The sequence below is a fragment of the Canis aureus genome, chromosome 17 (genome assembly GCF_053574225.1).
Source record: "Canis aureus isolate CA01 chromosome 17, VMU_Caureus_v.1.0, whole genome shotgun sequence".
Lineage (NCBI taxonomy): Eukaryota > Metazoa > Chordata > Mammalia > Carnivora > Canidae > Canis > Canis aureus.
The window spans coordinates 41,610,743-41,627,982 of NC_135627.1; the positions used below are offsets into that span (position 1 = coordinate 41,610,743).

General features: G+C 34.4%; 1 long non-coding RNA gene across 1 annotated transcript; it reads left to right on the forward strand.

The window, feature by feature from the left end:
• Positions 1-4,151: 4,151 nt before the first annotated feature.
• On the forward strand, positions 4,152-15,520 carry LOC144287933 (uncharacterized). The gene is made up of 3 exons (XR_013355763.1): positions 4,152-4,245; positions 7,099-7,149; positions 15,390-15,520. It is a non-coding gene; the product is annotated as an uncharacterized LOC144287933 (long non-coding RNA).
• The last annotated feature ends 1,720 nt before the right edge of the window (positions 15,521-17,240 follow it).

Sequence of the window (17,240 nt, forward strand, 5' to 3'; positions counted from 1 at the left end):
GAGAGAGAAGGAGAGAGAAATCCAGAATTACATTGACAAAGAGATGAAAAAAGAATGAGTATTTTTGAAGCTGAAGATCATGAAAAATGTGTTTCGTTACTGGCATATCTGTGATAATTATGCTAGTCTCCCATCAGGGATAATTTTAAGCAGAGTTACTAAGTTCTTTTTATTCACTGAATTTACTCATATATAAAACAGTATTGCTATAAATTTTATGATTTCTATTAATTTAACCACAGAATGAATTAAAACCATGGAGTATATGTATTACAGAACTTAAAAATACATTATATTGCCAGAAATATGGGGGTTGATTCAACTTTCTACAAGGTTTTGTTGTTGTTGTTAAGATTTTATTTATTTATTCATGAGAGACACAGAGAGAGAGGCAGAGACACAGGCAGAGGGAGAAGCAGGCTCCCTGTGGGTGAGGGGCCCCATGAAGGATTCTGGGATCAGGACCTGAGAGGAAGGCAGACTCTCAACCACTGAGACACCTAGGTGCCCCCTACAAAGTTTAATGTCTAAATGAAGTTTGTTTCCTTAATCATTTTCTTTCCATATCTTTCCTAACAGTATCCACTCCCGTTTTTTTTTTTTTTTTTTTTTTTTTTACTAATGTTCATCTTAATATACTGGTAATTATGCAGGAAAAGAGCAAAACAAAAATAAAACAGATCTCATGAAATCAGAAAAAAACAGAACAGAATTGTTTAATTCCATCATTCCAGACAATAAATGTCTATTTACCAAAAGTCCACTCAAGTGATTCTTCCTGAACAGAGACATTGCTATTTCAAGACACTTGAAATTGATATCCGCCAATAAACATATAAATGTTAATGGTTAATAATTTTTATATGACCATGCTCATCTCTGGGGTAGGGAAAAAGGAAAAGTTCAATCTGACTTTAAAAAACAGCAATTTCTCAAATGTTTCCAGCACACCAGTGTATCATTATTCTACATGGACTGAAATGAAGAGATATGCTGTGAATTGTAGGAGCAGAGTAACCTGTAAAACTGCTTAATTCCAACTCAGTATCTTTTATACTTGATATTCTACACAACCCTTACATAAGCAAAAAGATTAATATAACAAATGCATTTAATTGATCAATAATTTTGAGCAAATCTTTGGTACAATTCATTGGTCTAGACACTGTGAGTATAAATTACCCAAAACAGCAGTGCTATTGCTTTTATAAATTCCAATAGGAGGACAAACAACAGATTATCCAGCAAATATTAAACCACATCCGGGATAAATGCCTGCTAGAAATACGCAACTTGGAAAAATCCAGCAATGAGATCAATTCTAATGCGTGTTAGGGCTTGGATAAAGTTTTCCTGAGAAAGCTACTTTGCATCTAAAATGTGAAGAACGGAGCCAACTAAATATTTAATGAATTCCACGTGAGTGAAATTCATTCAACTAAGATTGAGGAGTCAAATCCTAGTTCTACTGGCACTTTCCTGGTTAACAATAGTGCTATGTGATTAACTTCATGGCTCTCCATTCATTAAGTATAAAAAAGCAAATACTGCCCAGTAATACTATAAACATTTCTCAAAAAAGGTATCACAAAGGAATTTGAAATTTTTAAAATTGTCCAGAATTAATTGATCTATCATGTGTCACTACTTATGCCCAGTTATACATATCTATGACCTCCACATTTAATTGCTGTAGATGGCATAAAGAAGGATTTGACAGGCTGGATGACCATGACCTTACAACAGCTTTCAGTCCAGTGAGTTTTTAAATCTGTTACCTTATCTAACCATCTTTGAACCAGACTGCAGTAGACTCAATCAGATTAATTCAACCCTTCTGGCAATCAATAATGATTTTGAAGCTCAGGACTATTGCTTGCTCATTATCAACTAAAACCAGACAGTCCTTGAAAATTAAATTCAATGGAATTTGATCAGATTTAGGGAAAGTAAAAGGTTATGATTACCCATTTCCTGTGCTTTAACTCAGCAGCTATATCTGATGACTTACAAAATGCTTAAATCTCTGTTTTGATAATTATTTTTTCTTTATTTTAATTTTCTGTAAAATTTGAGGAAAATGATGTGGAGTAGAAAAATTTTTTTTATAAAATTTAAAGCTCTAAATGATTTTGAACATTTCTTCCTTATAAATTCAAATGAAATTAACTTCCATGGGAGGCCCCATCTGGCAGTAAAACTAGGGACACACTATATGCTTTATCCTGTATTTCCTTCCAGCTAGTATAAAACTACACTACCCTAAATATATTTTTTCATTATAAATGATAAGTATTATATTTGGGGGGTAATGCAAATAATTCAGAATGCTAGTGATTTAATGAGATAAATATTTAGTAATGAAACACAAATAGTAAAGGAAATAATCTGAGATCTTTGAATTATACATGGAGTCAATTCACAAGGTATGGAGGGAAATTTCTAACAGAAGTTGGAAAGGAAAAGACTGGAGCAAACAGAATCAATCAAGAGTAATTGCTTAATAACCAAATGTGTTAGCAGCAGGATGCAAGCAGGGAGTCTAGAAAAGAAACAAATTTAAAACTTTCCAGACACAGACCAAAGAGCAGCTAGCTCAAAATTGTCAGATGTCTATGAAGGAAATAGTTGGGACCGAAATAGGAGTGGAATATGTGGAAAGCTTCCAGAAAGGAAATGGTCTCGAGGGAAGTTTCTCTGGCTTCATGGTATAGACAAGCTGTCGGAGAACAAATTGTTGAAACGACTCTGCATATCAGTCACTTTCTTGTTGGTTTCCTGAGATCTCTTCCATGGACATAAAATATATCTTATAAAATAGCTGAAATGTCATGCTGAGTGTGTGATGCTTTGGATGTGTTACTTTACAGAACAATCAATAAGCAGAGGTTAGGTCTAAAGACCCAATCTGGATACAAAGTCCTCTTTAATCTTTGCAGTGGTATCAGTAGAAGTGACCAGTGCAAAATATCTAAAAATGTTGTTAAAGGGTGCTTGTTCCATTTTAGCAAGGTAAGGTATAAAAGCTTAAGAGAGTGGCAAGACCAAAGAGAAACAACATATTTGTATGCTACTTTGCTATTCTCTGTACTCAGGCAGCTTCCATTTGTTGCATGTGGGGTGTGTGTGTGTGTGTGTGTGTGTCATAAAAACAAATATAAATTAAAAATAAGAGGCTTAATTCTCCCTATTGAGAATAAGGAAAGAAATTCTATTTCTCTTTTCATGGAACGTTTACATTAGAAATATATTAATTGTAAGTTCTTTCTCTGTCTCTTTTAAGTGCATATAAATCTTTTTAAGAGCTAAATAAGCTTCTTGCCAGCTTTGTGACCCAGGGATATCTTGCTCAAGGACCTTTGAAATGTAATCATCAAGGAAGACAGCACTCCTAACCTCCCGTTTCTGTGGGAGGGTAGGAATCTAATTTTGGTGGGGGCTTTGCTGTAATTTGGAAAAATGCCTTCTGTCATAAAGATGTGAAGAAATTCTTTTCCCTTGGGTAAAGCCAATTAGCTAACACAAATGGTCATCTCAATGGCAAGGTGAATCTAGGATGAATTGTGTGCAACAAGTGATGCTATCAAATCCTCCTACTTGAGGACTAGTTATTGTTTATCTTGAGAGTGTGTATGTAAATGAGTGGCATCTGTTTGGCTACATAAAAGGGAGAGTTTTCTTTTTGTCTTTGCACTCTTTTAGTACAGTGTCTGATGGGTGTCACATTCTGGTTTAATTCTTATTCAATAATGCAACTGTTTTCTTTCTCTTCTACCTTTGTGGAGAGGTTTTTTGGCTTGGCAGGATATTTTGTTTTTAGTTATACTTCACCAATAGTGTGTGTATGAGATTGTGGTTTTTGCTTTTTTTAAAAAAATTATTAAAAATATTTTTGGTCTCCTCAAGCACTTTTTTACTTCCTGTAGTTATTCCAAAGAGTCACTTTTCTCTTCATGTTTTCTAAATGAAGTCGTGAAGAGAAAAGCACGACTTCAGGCGGTGACTAACTCTTTCTCTATCTGCAAACAATGTTAACTTAGAGGAAGAGTCTCTTTAACAAAGAATGCATAAGTCAGGGAAGATAAATCTTTTCTTCTATTTAAAAAAATAAATCATATTCCCAATCCTTAACTTTCCATTCCCAATTTTCAAGATGATGAAAGGACCAGAGTTTGACTCAAATCAATAATGAAGACACCAAAACCATAAAAGTATGCAGAAGCTGAACTCAATCCTAATGAAAAAGTATGTCTAGACTTAAGCTACTTTAGGGTATAAAAAATAAATGTTTCTTATAAGTGGCAACCCTAAAATGTCTACATAGTAATGGCTCGTGGTATCAATCTACCTGGAAATGTAGAGTTGGGTAGACAGTTTGAGATGTACCTGCAAAGCAAGCACATTCTATTTTAGTTTCTGTGCATACAATCAAGGGGAAATGCTAAAAAGATAAACTTAAAAGAGCTAACGCCATTTATACCACCAAAGCCATCCTGCAGCTGGCTTTATATGCAATATAGGAATAATCTGGGGATATGGTTTTTAAATATTTACATCTCGACAAAGTGGAGTCAGGGAGAGTTTTATCCTTCTCAGATTCAGAGGAAGAGGCAGGACAAACTAGATAAACCTCTTTAGTACCATAAATTAACACAATTCAGTAGAATATGTTATCTTTGAAATACTGAAAGTATGCCACATGTAAAGACTGAATATTCAGGAAGCAACATCTGTTACTAAGGAGAGCATAATGAATTCCACAGGTATGATGTGAAGATGAAAAAGTGGTGAAGGATAAACATTACTGTCAAAATGAAAGGTTAACTAAAAATGTGGTATGGAATCCAGAACATTGCAACTGTAAATTAGTCAATACTAAATGGGATATTTGCCTAGGAAAAAAAATATATGTATATTTTGGGCTCTGCTGGCTGTCACATACCATTACACATGGCTTGATTGAATTTAGAGTCTAGCAGAGAAAGGATAGTTACAGTGACATAATATTTTAAAAGACTGAAACTATGAAAAATACTCCGTAACAATTTTTTCAGAAAATGATTAAACATTAAAATATTAACTATTTAGAAATGCATATTAAATATTTAAAATTGTATGAAGTTTTGAGGACAGACTGTCTCTGACTTGTGAGAGTTTAACTTCCTTTTTTTTTTTTTTTTCACTTTACAATGGTGCAAAAGTGATATATTTAAGAGAAACTCTAATTCGAATTTTGAATTTTGATCTCCAGGGCAAGATATAGGTGGCGTGGTATTCTCCTGTGATGCAGGGCAGCAGTACTAAAGCCTCAGCTGCCAGTTAGCCACATTATCAGGAAGGTAAACAACCAAGACAGTTAAAACCATTCTATTTGTCACTTTCAGTATAGTATACAATAAATTACATGAGATATTAAACATTTTATTATAAAATAGTCTATGTGTTAGATGATTCTGTCCAACAGTAGGCTATGTAAGCATTCTGGGCATGTTTAAGGCAGGTGAGGCTAAGCTATGATGTTTGGTAGGTTGGTAGGTTAGGTGTATCGAATACATTTTCTACTTAACTCTATATTCAACGTAACCACAAGTTTATTGGGATGGAACCTCATCTTCAGTTGAGAAAGATATATAATTTCAAAACATATTTCAGGGGCATCTGGATGGCTCAGTTGGTTAAGCCTTTGCCTTCAGCTCAGGCCATAATTCCAGAGTCCTGGGATCAAGCCCCACGTGGGACTGCCTGCTCAGTGGGGAGTCTGCTTCTCCCTCTCCCTCTGCCTGTCGCTCCCCCTGCTTGTGCTCTTTTTCTGTAAAATAAATAAATAAAATTAAAAATAAATAAACAAAAACATATCTCAGCATAAATTTATTCTAGATATTTATTTCCTTTTGTTTTCTGGACTAGACTATATTTCTTTTAAATATGAGATCAATTTTTATATTTTTCCCTATTGAAATTGATCTATGATCAATTTTAAAAATCTTAAAAAACTGAGAAATATATAGGAAAACAAAACTCATCATCATCCTACTATCTTAAATAATGCCTCTTAAGTTTTTTACATATCTCCTAATGATATTCTTCAGTATTCTACAAACTCTTAAAACATCAATTGTCTTGAACTGTTTTTCTTTACCAATGTTTTAGGAATCATCAGGTACTGTCCTTTAATAAGTTTTGTGCCTGAATAAAGTTCACTCCTATAAACATTCTCTTCATTTTCATTAATTACTGACCAATTTATGGGTAGATAGGTAGGTAGATAAGTAGATCCATAGATACATAGATAGATATAGAGTGTTTGTTTCTTCCAAGATAAAGATGAACATGTGTGGAAACTTATTCACCATATCCTGACTTTCCGGGTGTCTGAGAATAGCACTTTCGAGGAAGAAAAGAGCCATAAGGACAGTGTGATCCTACTTAGCAGACTGTGAAGGCTGGGAATATGACCATGAACAATAAGGATCACACTAAGCATGGTTGGGCATAGAGGAGAGGAAATGAATGAAGAGACCATGATAAACCCCTAGGACTATGACTGTGATGGAATACAGCCGTCATGTTAGGGTTTAAGGTGAGAAAATCTTGATAGATTTGGGCAGTTTCAGAATAGTAAAGGGGATCATCAGGTTTTAAATAATGTTTTGCACTATTTCTAATGTGACACTGTTGAAAGACTAGAAGGTTGGAACCGAGCATCATGGTGTTATTAGCATTGTGTATGCACATCTTTGTATAGATATTTATATAGACATTTCTTGTATTTTTAAGAAAATGTGGATTCATAAATGTGGATTTTTAAAGACAAATGACATAAGATTATAAAGTTAAGCCATACTTTCAATGAAAATAATACCATATTTAGAAAAAAAAAACAGTGAATTAACAGGTTACTAAGATAGTTAAATGGTAGTTTATTTCACCAGTGTGTTTGTAGACATTTCTGTTATGATTGGCTGTTTCCAGATCCAATTATTAGAAAAAGAAAAAGATGATCAAAGTAATGAATTACCTGTCTTTTGATGGATTCAGCTCAGATGAAAAAGTCAGTTATTAATTGTTTTGTTGATTTTCCTACACATGAACATGCAGTTCTTATCTACTCTTCTAAGATCATCTGCAAAAGCATCAAAGACATCAAAGGTAAGGAGAGAGAGCAGTTACTGGATGAATCCTAATAATCAAGTCACAAAGAGTAGGAAGAGACTTTTTTATGTAAATGTAGATTATACCAAATGATCCTAGATTTCTAGAACCAAGAGCAAACTATTTAGCTGAGGAAAAAGAGCCCACCATTTCTCTGGACAATTTAAAAATGGTAAATACTGACAGTTTATTTGAGCCTTTTAAATAAGTGGAAGGGTGACAATGGATGAAAAAAAAAACTCTATTTTTCAGTTTCACTGATGGTCTGCTTCCAAAGTTGAAATTCACACAGCTGTTAATTTTTGCAGAGGGCACTCCTTCTACAGCTGCCCATTGCTTCAGTAGGAGCCAACAAGGGACCATGCAGAGAAATTGATGGAAAACCTGGTAGAATTATAGTCATCATAATAGTCATGGGCTGTACTGTTTGTGTGTTGATTTGAATTAAAATTGATACAGCACACTAGAGACAAAGCCTACCAATACTGCAATAAAGCTCTGCCTGTGTGATATTTTAATTACTTTAAAATGAAATATTTTGTTGAACCACACCAGCAGTTTAAATTAATACTTGTGTAGTAAGTACTGTGGTCCTCCACCCAAATCATCTGTTTAGGGTCAATAGACCCACATGTGGTCACTCAATAGGAATCATCCTCCATTGTGAGTTACCACAGCACCTGGCTGATGTGGGGATACAAAAGCCTGACACTCATGCTTCAATTGGAGCAACTCTGAAGGTTCAGATGAACTCCCAGAGGAAGGGCTGAAGCCTCCATTGCAACTGTGTTGTGGGTGTGTCTGGCCCAATCGTAGCTTCCCATGATGCCATGATGGTATTTTATGGTCCTATTCAGTTAAATACTAATTTAGGTATTGCTGTGAGAATATTTTTTTAGATATGGTTAAAGTCTACAATCAATTGAATACAAATAAGGGACAATCATAGGTAATCTGATTGGGTCTGATTCAATTAGCTGAAAGGTGTGTTCAGAGCAGTCTGAGGCTTACTAATGAAGAAATTTTGACTGTGGACAGCAGCTTCAGCCTATACTGAGAGGTCCAGCCTGCTCTTCCTGATGGACTGTTCTATGGATTTTGAATTTGACTACCCAGCTGGCTCCTACAATGGCTTAAGCTGATTTCTTGCAGTAAATCTAATATATACCTCCTACTTGGTCTGTTTCGCTGATTAAATCCTGACAGATACACTCCTGAACTTTCAAGCATCTCTCTAGAGCATTTCTGATACACCATTTGCACACAGATCCAGGGATCACAGTCTAAGACAGCATGCTTTCATCCTTCAATTTTCTTCAATAAATCTGTCCAATTCAATGAATTTTTGCTTGAACCAGCAAGTGCTATCAATAAGTTCTATTGAGCAAGTTGATTTTAGGACTACCCTTGAGTAAAATTTTAGTTAGCTAAGTTTGTGTTAGGCATATTTTTAATGCAACTTTCACCCTTTCAGTGTTTCTTAACCAAGTATTTGTTTCATTTTATCCCTTTCAAAATTAATGCCCCAAATTCTTTTTCATCTTAACTCTATCCATCATTTGTGACAGATACTTTCCTCACAAGTTACAGTACTTTTGTGTGATCTGCTTCAATGAAATTCTCAATGCTCCTTAAAAGTACTTCTATAACCCAAGCTACCTGCCTTTTATAATTCTTCACAGAGGCTAATTCAAAATGTTTCAATTATCCTCAACTTCCCATTTCCCTCACTTGAGAAGAGGGCCTCTTTCTCTACTACTTCTTAAACAGAAATAGAAATCATCAAACTGAGACTCTCTCATACAAGCAGCTCATACATACAGTTCTAGAAATCCTGTAATCTTTTCCCCTCCTGTCATGGTGAAAACATCAAAGAACATTCCTCTCTTATTGCCTAAGTGATTCCTTTCCTTGTGCTCTGGCTCCTGTTTCTTGTTTGCTTGAGGGCCTTGATCCATCTGTTTTTCTCTCGTGTTGTAATATAAATCCCCATAGCTTAAAAATCAACAACTCTCTTCATGTCACAGTCATTTCTATGATACCACCTCAAATTTTATAGGAGAGTTGTCTATGTTAGCTGCTCAGCTGTTACTTAATACATTCTAGAAGAGTCCCTGGCCACTAAACTGAATGGTTTGAGATCGCTAGTGACCTTAGTGTCAAATAAAATAAGCAATTTTTACTTCTTAGTTGCAATGTTTGATACTCTTAAGCACACTTTTCATGAAACAATTTATTCTATAGGCTTTTTTTTCATATTTATGATTTGTCTTCTAAAGTATTTACTATGCAGAATTTCCCTCTCACTCACTCATTCAAGAAGTTCTTTTCAGTGTTTTATTTTGGGTTCTATTCTTGCCTTATCCTATATACTTTTCCTGGATGATCTCAATAGTATTATTTCAAGTACCACATATTTACTGTTAAAAAAAAAAAAAAAGGCTCCATCCAAGATCTCTCTCTAAATGTGACATTAACATAAACCACTTCCTCTAGATGTATTCATAATGTATATAGCCCCTATTACCCAGGAAATATGTTTTTCATGTTGTGTCTCTTATCTCAGTATATGCAAATCCTATCCATTCATTTATCCTATCCATCAACAACATTTTTGTTGGCCATATCTGTAATGGGCGCTGCTGGTTAGTAAAAGTAAAGTATACTGTTAAACACACTATGATATTTATAGGACAAGGCCCTACAAGGAAGAATTATGATCAATAATTCAATGGTCAAAATTATTAATAGTGCCAAAGTTAAATTCTGCTTTAGAATCATTCCATCACATAAAACTTGGCATTATACCAAATGTAGAGCTTCTCTGAAATATTTCTAGACTTCCCAGGCCCCCCTAGGGTAAGTGGGGAACCAGCCCTAATATTCTCAGATTAACCAAACTTCTATCAGCTTGTGTTTTCTCTCTCTCTCCACAAAAGAATTCTGTGAAACCCTGAGTTCTTTCCCTCATTTTGCATTCTTTCTCAACAAAGCTAGGCCTTTAGGAGTGTTGTCTAGCTATCAATTTTAAAAATTGAGTTTGATCCTTAAAGTGAAACAAGTATTTCTTTGATACAGAAATTCCCCTTCTGATACATATCTACCCCAAAGCTGCTGATTGCCTTTGTCCCCATTATATGCACCAAATGCTCACAAGACTAAGTGCTTTGATGCCAGGAGCTTTGCATTATTCCCCTCCATAGCTTTAGCTTTTTACCTGTTACAGTGGAGGCACTCAATACTTGCAGACAAATGAAGGATGGATGGATGCTAAACAGTGGCATCATCTCCTATCTCAACTCTTTCCTGTTGATTCCTATTGTTTTCTGTTTGTGGTTACCATCTGTTTAGCTAATGTGGAACTAGATATCCTTTATCAGTGTTGGTGACGCTGGTTCCCTGACTCTTCCAAGTACTCTAGATCCTTAGGCAAGCCCCCTTTCTTCAAAGTACTTGGATCTTAACATACTAAAAAATACATATGAAATGTTATTTTAAATGCCCATAGAAGAATACTAGGAGTCAACGTGCTTTCCCTGTCTCTCATTCCTCTTTTCTTCCTTCTTCCTTTTTATGCCCTCTTTCTCAGGCCACAGATATCTTTCCTTTCTCTCATCTTTGTACTTCATATACTTATATATTTTATATACATATATATGGATATGTACCTTTATTTAAGTATATCTTATATACTTATCACTCATTCATATATCACTTGCTTTCAACATCTGCTCATCCTGCTCTGCCTTTACCCCTCTGACTCATTGTCTCATTGCAGTCATTCCTCTCTTCCACACACTTCTCTGCTTTTCTTTTCTTTGCATAACAGTATCTTTGCTCAGAAGTTGTAGAAGCAGTTAAATGAATGGGTTGTATCCTAGACTACTTGGTTCAAATCTCAGCTCTGCATTAACCATCTTGTGACCTAAGGCAAGTTAAATTACGTCAGTTTTCCTAATCTCTAAAAGGAAGATTAAAATTGCATTTAAGAAATAAAGGAGTATAAAGAGTCAATGAGTTAACGGCTGTAACAATTCTTATACAAGGGATGGCACATAGTAATTAAACATATTATTTTACTCTGACTATAAATCTTAAGTGTGCTTATCCAGCCTCCACCTTGCTCATTTCATTTCGCTGTTTCTTTCTCTCCCTCCAATTCTTCCACTTACTTTCTACACACAACCTTTCTTCTCTATCCTTCTCTCTAAAATTCTTCCAATTCTTACATTTGTCATGTAAAAACCTGGAAAGCAGTATGAGAATAAGCAATTTTAATTGCTCCTATCACCAGAGTAAAATTACAGGATTTAAGGGGGCTATTTGATTTCATTTTTTCTTTCTACCTGGACAAAGTATTATATTTAGTCCTGTGATTATTGTTTTTGGGAGTAAGAGTATTAACTCTTTGAACCCTAAGCATATGTCCTTTCTTTCATGATCCAGTGCATTCTATTTATCATTTCTATGATTCAAATTTGCTGCCTTGGATTATCTGTATTTTTCTTCTTCTAACATACATTAAGTCTGCCTTTCCCCCATGCTGTGGATTTTCTTCCACTATTTCCTCTCTAAGGTTATTTTTTTCTTCAATGAATTTCCTTAACAATTTGTAAACTACTTATAAATCTTGTCATGCTATAACTGAGGCTTCCTCACATCATTATCTAAGTTAATCAGTTATAAAAAAGAAATCATATCCCAAGGCAGGTGGTGGGCTTAGAAACCTGCAATACCAATAAACATTACACCTGAGGGTACATGGATCATACTTGAAGAAATCTAGAGCTAAATTCTCACAATTAATCCTTTCCTATATATTTAATCTTGCAAACTCTTAGGGCTACTTCTTTTCCTAAGGAAGGAGATACATATTGCCCTGAAGTGTTATGTTAACTTAGCATTATCTTTCTCATTATGAACGTAAATTCTGGTCCAGGAATTAGGATTTTATCATATTCTTACCTATATCAACTAACTCTTTGGTCAATATCTATTTTCTGTGGTTTAAGCCTAACCCCACTACTTGGTTGCTGGGTAATGGTTAATCCCAAACATACCTTTACACCTACTGTCAAAAATTTATGTTATATAAAGAAAACTTCAGATTCCTTTTTAGTAGGTAGACTACATTATTCTCAATAATTCAGATGGGTTGTATTTCAGTATTCTATCAATCTAAATTCTTTAATTGTTTAAAATTACTTTTAGTGGTTTAAAAGTTTCAGGAGTAACCTAGCTTTCTTATGGTCAGGAAAGAGTAATTCATCAGAGAATGGCAGAATTGTAAAAATCATTAAAGAGTATTAAAGAGTATCAGGGCACCTGGGTAGCTCAGTTGGTTAAGCATCTGACTTTTGATTTCGGCTCAGGTCATGATCTCCATGCTGGGTATGGGACCTGTATAGATTCTCTGTCTCCCTCTTCCTTTGCCCCTCCTCCTGCTTGTGCACAATCTCTCTCTCTCTCTCTTTCTCTCTTGCTCTCAAAAAAAAAAAAAAAATTAAATTAAATTAAAAGAAATAAAAAGAAATAAAATAAAGAGTATCTAGTTTTATTTTAGCAAATTTCCACCTTTCAAACAAAATATCTTGAGGAACTCTAGCATTGGAGGAACTAGGAAACATCAGGGGACCATGGCCAAAGCCAAGGGATTTGGAATTCCTATCATTGTTAGGCATTACCTTTCACTGGTATCTGCCTTGGCCTCTCCTTCCTGTACTAGAAGCAATCAATGATCAGGAACCTCTCCAAAATACTGAGTTTCAATGGTAATTTAAATAAAATGCTTTCTAAATCCTTAACAGATGCTCCAATAAGCAGATTGAAAACCATTGTGCTAATTTAAATCTTGTTTTTATAAAAAGAAAAAATAGAGGGAGACATATATAATTAAGTGACTTAAATTTAAGATTATAAAAATAATAGCGGGGTCCCTTCTACCATTTTATTCAGTGCATCCTTTGACAATCACTTTGTCAAATCAATTTGTTTTAAGTACAAATCTTATGTCAAAAGAGAAGGAGAAAAGTCTTTTCTAACTAGAGATTTCACTTGAAAACACATTTTATTTGTTAAAAACAAATATTTTTCTTTAAAAAGCTATTAATGATTTTTTGCTATGTGTCTTTCAAAATTTATGACTATTAAGTATGTTGAAAATGTTTTACTTTCTGTGTAAATTGAAGGATAAAACTTTGATAAAAATTTAAAAGAGCAACTATGACAGAAGCTTAACATTAGCTGCAAGCTATTCCTTCTCTCTTTAAGATATATAGTTATAGCACTTTAAAATCAAACTTAGTACATTTTCTGTGCTATGCTTGGCTTTTCACCCTTTGCAATTTACTTATAGATATTCACCCTTGACATATTTATCTGTAGCTACTAAACATCTCATGATTCCTCATATCATAAATTTCTCAAATATATTTAAGAGTTCAAGAGAAAATGGCAAGCCTTAGGAAAAAGGATCTAGCCTACGAAATATGTTTTTTAAAAAAAGAAAATTCAAAAACTAACACAATACAATTTTCTCTTAAGTTTTATATTGGTTTCCTTTAACAACCTTGCCTGTAACCTTTAAAACCCAGTTACAAAGTGATGGTATGTGGCATTTTAGTATATCATCAGTGAGCATGTCGTGCATAACCCATCTCTAGAATGTTCTGTGAATGCTTTTTAATGACTCCAAAGAAGAAGTTAGCTGGTATAAAACAAACTGAAATAAAAGCCTCTGGCAAAATGTTGATGTTTTGATCACAGCTCATGTGAGAAATAAGCACGGGTAGTTTATAACAGTCCCACAAGAAAATGTCGCATGGTATATGAAATATAAATATAAAAATGACAGGAACCTAAGTTAAAGGACGTTTGACAGAAGTACCATATTTTCAAAGTTTGCTTACCCATACCTTTCCTGTCATAAATAACTGGAGTAATATTTGATGAGCAGAAAAAGAAGTTATAAATATAATATTGCTTTGGTACCTGAGGTTAATGCACTTAATTAGCACACTAACATTAAAATAAGACCATCCAATTTGCCTACACAATCAGAAGCAGAACATTAAGCGTTTCTCATTAAGTTGTGTTCCCTTTTCCTCATATTACTTTTCTTCATCCTGTCCTTAAATTTATGTACACTTCTAGGCTTACTCTTCTTCACGCTTCTGCATGAGAGTCACAAATAGTATTTTAATGAATTCATATCCAATATAATGCCAATCAATATCTCTTCCAAGGAAAATTCCATATTTTTGGTATAGGAATAAGTAAGAAATATACACAGAATTTTCTTTCACTTTAACAATTGATTAAGGCTGCCACTGCTTTCTTTTTAATGTCAAAAATAACCTTTAATTTGGTTGTTAAATTTTCCTTTTCATTACATTAGTTTTTACTCAAATTTCTGAAATATACTCCTTAAATTTGCTTTAAAACCTTATATTTAATTTTAAAACAACTTCCTTTTTGTATTTATTTCCACTATATGACAGTTGGGATGACAAACCAACGATATGAATATATATTTTGTGTGTGTATTTGTACGTATAAGATACCAAAAAGAATGCTTATCCTTGTGATGATAAATTGTAAGCATAATAGGATGCCTGGGTGGCTCAGTGGTTGAGTGTCTGCCTTTAGCTCAGGGTGTAATCTTGGGGTCCAGGATAGAGTCCCATATAAGGCTCCCTGCAGGGTGCCTGCTTCTCCCTCGCCTATGCCTCTGCCTCTCTCTGTCTCTCATGAATAAATAAATAAGATCTTTAAAAAAAACAAAACAAAACAAAACAAAACAAACCTGTAAACATATCTACGTGTTACTTACCCAATGGATAAACTGTGCCACCCATTTAAACAAAATAAATTTGTTTTTTCTCCAAGAGTCTGAATACTTTTATGTATGGAACATTTCCCTGAAGATGATTTCATACAGGATTCAGTTTCATTTATTCAACTGCATATATAGATTGGTTTGGCACATTATCTTTGTGTCATATGATGTGATAGCACCATAAAGACACAGAAATATCAGTCCAGGGTGACAGAGCTAAAAAGATATATAAGAAATTGCCAAAACAGAGATCACATGTTTGTATTGTACTTTAGAAACCTCGTTTTTTTTATTTGACAAAGGGAAACATAAAACTAGAAAGATTGTTTTATGTTGGTGTTTTTTGTAGGTCATCCCTACAAATTCCCGATCCTCCTCTCTCTTTGCTTTAAACTGTCAGGTATCCCACCGAGTCTTCTCATGGATGCCTCATTGAAAGCCTCTCCATGTGTTTCTGAGAGATGTGAAATCTGTGAAGTGAAGAAACATAAATTACTCCTTTTTACTGGTGGAATTGCCTATCTCACAAGGTTCAGAGGTAAATGTGTTTCCCAATAAATAAAAAATTAGAGATGACAGCAAAACGCATTATTTCAATTCAATTCAGTTTAATTCAATAAAAATTAATTCATCAGCTGGTGTGTACAAAGCACCACTTTAAGTGTCCACTTAATCTTTGAAGGAGAATTTTCCTAATTGGAGAAAAAAATAAACAAAAAAATAATTTTTCATATATACCAGTAGGGAGGCAATACTTGTCATGATAGCTGTTGGACTGACCTGAAAAAAGAACAATGTGAGGAACACTTACATGGCTACTGCAAAGATGTACAATTGCATAACTTCAAAGTGAAGGAATAAAACTGAAGTAAAATGAGCACTGGAATAAAATATTTTCTAATTTTTATAAGAAAATGAAGCAAAAAGTGAAAAATTAACAATCACAGTAACATCATAATTAATGTTTAAGTGCGAGTCATGATTAAAATATACTATAAATGATAACTGATCATGTTTATACTTATAGCATCAAAAATATGCACTGAAAAAAATTAACATCAACCTGAACTTTTGTCTTAACAACTACATTTTATTTATTTATTTTTAAAGAATTTACTTATTTTTTTTAAGATTTTATTTATGTATTCATAAGAGATACACAGAGAGAGAGAGAGAGAGAGAGAGAGAGAGAGAGGCAGAGACACAGGCAGAGGGAGAAGCAAGCTCCATATAGGGAGTCCGATGTGGGACTCGATCCCGGGACTCCAGGATCACGCCCTGGGCCAAAAGCAGGCACCAAACCCCTGAGCCACCCAGGGACCCCCAAAAGATTTTATTTATTTATTCATGAGAGACACAGAGAGAGGCAGAGACATAGGCAGAGGGAGAAACAGGCTCCATGTAGGAAGCCTGATGTGGGACTCGTTCCTTGAATTTGGATCACGCCCTGAGCCAAAGGCAGACGCTCAACTGCTGAGCCACCAGGGGTCCCAACAACTAACATTTTAAAGAGAACAATATCATCACTTCATGTTTAAAAATGGCTTTGCAGAAGTGGTGAACCAAGTGCTAGTGTAATGTTCGCGTCCATATCACTATATTTTTTAAGTCTAAATGGAAAAATACAATTTCTAGCATTTCAGATAGATTCCCTCTTCAACATAAATATCTGAAAAGGGAGTCTATTTTTGTTATTGTTGTTCTTGCTGTTTAGACTCATAGAAAAAATACCTTAGAGCTATATTTTGCTTCATTATAATTTAACCTCTGAAAGGCATTGAAGAATAGGGTAAGGTATAAGCTCTAATATCGGGCAGAGATATATTAGATTCCAAGTTTAGGTGATTTACCAAGTGCAAGACCTAGGTCAAGTTACATACTTTCTCTTTGCCTTTTTTAGGTTACTCTTCTATAGAGCATGTAATTATTTTCCTCGTGTTCAATGAATCAGTAACAACAATCCTTTACCCTCCTAAATAGAACTAGTTGAAGCAAAAGACTGAGATATGAGGAGATCAAAATATGCTAATCAATATAATAATATTGATGATAGTGGCCAACATTTGCACATATCATATATCTTGCTTGGTACTCTTTGCATATATCAATTTAACAAGTTTCCAATCCTATCACTATTAAAATTTGCTTGCAGAACAAGGATGTGATTTGTGGCTAAGTGCACTTGAAAATATTCAACACTTCCATTAGCCTTCCCTCCCAGCTCCCAACACACATACACATTCCACTCCTT